The sequence below is a fragment of the Apteryx rowi genome, unplaced genomic scaffold (assembly GCF_003343035.1).
Source record: "Apteryx rowi isolate R43461 unplaced genomic scaffold, aptRow1 scaffold_99, whole genome shotgun sequence".
NCBI classification, from domain to species: Eukaryota; Metazoa; Chordata; class Aves; order Apterygiformes; family Apterygidae; genus Apteryx; species Apteryx rowi.
The window spans coordinates 2,195,217-2,198,231 of record NW_020451304.1 but is presented as its reverse complement, the minus strand read 5'-3'; the positions used below and the strand labels follow the sequence as shown (position 1 = coordinate 2,198,231).

At 40.6% G+C, this 3,015-nt stretch overlaps 1 long non-coding RNA gene and 2 other non-coding genes across 3 annotated transcripts; all 3 read right to left on the bottom strand.

Annotated features, from left to right (window-relative positions):
• Nucleotides 1-993: 993 nt before the first annotated feature.
• Nucleotides 994-3,015, bottom strand: LOC112960693. Its single transcript, XR_003251829.1, has 5 exons — nucleotides 2,947-3,015; nucleotides 2,458-2,481; nucleotides 1,890-1,967; nucleotides 1,584-1,648; nucleotides 994-1,162 (listed from the first exon to the last, which is right to left on the bottom strand). It is a non-coding gene; the product is annotated as an uncharacterized LOC112960693 (long non-coding RNA).
• On the bottom strand, nucleotides 1,236-1,309 carry LOC112960782. The gene has a single exon (XR_003251857.1). It is a non-coding gene; the product is annotated as a small nucleolar RNA SNORD65 (small nucleolar RNA).
• LOC112960781 lies at nucleotides 2,117-2,191 on the bottom strand. The gene has a single exon (XR_003251856.1). It is a non-coding gene; the product is annotated as a small nucleolar RNA SNORD49 (small nucleolar RNA).

Sequence of the window (3,015 nt, the reverse complement as noted above, 5' to 3'; positions counted from 1 at the left end):
CATTATATAGACTCGTTAGCACAGCATGAACCCATACTCACAGGGTAGTTGATTAATCATCTTTATCTTTTTGAAAAAGCATACTCCAAAGACTAAACTAAAATCTTTAACATGATGCCACCAAGTGGACAAAACATTGTTACTTCTGCACTGTTAGGCTGTCTCAGTGGACATGCTCAATTCCTTTAGGTTTGACGGGACTTTGCGGTATGCCACACCTCCTACAAATCTAAACAGGACACTGAAGCTTTAGAGCTCACGAGTTACATTGGCATAATTAATCTAATTGGAAGAGTTTCAGCCTCAAGATACCATTTGCTTTTCCTCATTCAAGCACCTCCATTTTAAGTCTCTCTCCCAGGAAAATTGATACCTTATATTCATCAGCCTTGTAGTTGTAGACAAGTATTAAAACAGGCAATTATCACAAAAGCAATTTTCTACTCTTCCAACTACACCAAAACAAGCTGACAAGTTGCAGAGCATGAATCTCTCCTTTCCCTTTCTTCATATTTGGCAAATACTTTTAGCTTTCCACATATGACAATTCTTTAGAGAATACCGAATGCTATTCCTGCAGGTCAGATTCTACTACCTCAGCAGAAGACTTACAAAAATGTTGAGGCCAAAATAATGAAAAAGAAATTTCAACTCTCCAACAAGCTAAAGTAATAGTTGCATTTGTCCTATATGGAATGTTTGCTCTTCTTGTAGAGGTACTTAAGGCCTAATCCCTACAGTAATTACAGCAGCAGCATTAGTATCACTTGTTTAAATTGTTTAAAGCAAGAAATTATCAAACACCAGATGGAATGCTTATACAACTAAAATCTATTTACATTATCTGCAGTAATTATACTGCACTGTGTATACATTTACTTTATCATGTTATAGCAAATTATGAGTGTTGAGTATGGTTTTTTTCCATCACACAATACTGTTTTAATAAGACATTCCTTTATGCAGTAAAAATGACAAACACAGACCCAAACATAACTTGTTTTGATAATTTTATTATTTGCACAACAGCATAATTTTTAATATTTCTTAAAGTCTTAGGACAGGAAAATACGTGAGTTTATGACGAATACTCCCCTGCTCACTTGCATATTTTAGTGGATTTCTTCTTCCCCAGACAGGCAAGTTTTCACAGCATGAACACCTGTAATACAACAGCATGGATAAATTACTGGTGCAACACTAAATATTAAGCTATTTGTTAATATAAGAGATATCATCAGAAAAACCTTGGCTCACCACCAGTCAATCTGCCGGTAATTCCAGCAATTTTTGGTTAATTTCATCATATGATATCTTTATCTAAACGGATACATTTTTATTGGAAACAATATCTTATCCCCTTTTTCAATTCTACAGTACCGTCAGCAAAACTGTAGTGCGGAGGACAGCCATGCTTACACACTTACTCTGTGTTAGCCTAATAAAATATTTTTGGCCTAGGACTTCACTTACCATACCGTTAAAGTCAAGAATATACAGAAACATGGCCGATGAAACATAATGTTTTGAGACCATGGCCAAAAACCATCAAGATGAACTAAGAGCACAAAGACTAAACTCACCCAGAAGAATCTCCTGCTCTTGTAGTTTCACTTCCTTCCACATGACTTGTAAAGAGCTGTTACATCTATTAACAGATATTAATAGCAATTAGTATGTGACARCAGATGCCTACAAACCTGGAATTAAATACCATGGGGCTTTGAACTGCGAGGAACAGAAGAGGGAAACCAGACTGTTTCAAGCTATGAACACTGAACCTATAAAATACTCTTCTGAAGTTCTTGGCAGCCCATAAACCTCATTTATTCTCAGCTTTAATACCTCTTGTATAAAGGTTACATCGCCCAGAGAAATTCATCACTTACCTTCACATTAGCACCATTTTCAGAGAGCTGCCTGCTCCCCATGCTAAAGGTGTCACATTTCTCTGGAAATACCAAGCTCTGCGGCATAAGTGAAAGAGATGGATATTAAGCCACAATGGATACTACAAGATCACTTTTTGCAGAAAGCAAGCACAGATAAAAGTTGCCTGATTCGTTCTAGCATGCAAATTTCCAGACAACTAAAACTCCGCATGCAAGTAGCTGTATTTCAGACAAGAAAGAAGGTTATCGTCAGTTCTCGCATCTGACGGCACTTCCTATTCAGGGGTATCATCATCAACAGCCAACAACTCTTGTATTTGATTACTTGGTTCAAGACTAAACAATGAATGTGTCTCAACAGTAGATTTTCCCCTTTGTTTATACAAGGCCTTAGTTCTGTAAGTTAATGGTACGTAAAATTAGTTTTAAGCTGATGTAATTATCACAGGATTCTTTTCTTCTATTTAAAGCCCTGTTTTTAACTACTTTATAACATGAGTAAGTAAAGGCCTGGAACTTTCTTAATAACTTTGTGCAGCTTAGTACAAAAGAAAGTTTAACTTACTCTTTACTTCAAGACACCATTTTGCTGGGAATGAAAAAAAAAAAAAGCGTTACTGTAATACTCTTCAGCGGTAATTCTACAACATGATAAAGTACGTTTACCCGGGGGGGGGACCCCAGCACCAACACTCTGCCTCTAACGGCGCCTCCGTTTGCGAACAACTTTTAGCAGTCAACAATCCCCTATAAACAGTTTTCAGTCAAGAAACTTAGCAATCTCCCTTCAGAAGCTCGCCATGCTGCATTTACCCTAAGGGCAGTTTCTAAACCGAGAATAAAAATCCCTCCAAGCGTACGAACGCCGAGCGCTCGCGCACGCAGGCGGCGGGGCCTGCAGGCCGCGCGGCACGAAACCTGCCGGGCCTCCCCCAAGCGAAGCCCAGCAACCTCCCGCGGGGCGCCGAGACGCCCCGGCAGCGCCAGGGCAGCACCGCCCCGGGCACCCCCGAGGCCGCGGCCTCGCCGGCCTCCTTCGCCCCCCGCCGCCTACCTGCGCCGCACTCTCCACCTCAGCCAGCGCGCGAAAAGAGCGCGCGYGGCTCTGGCGGCCGCTTATAAA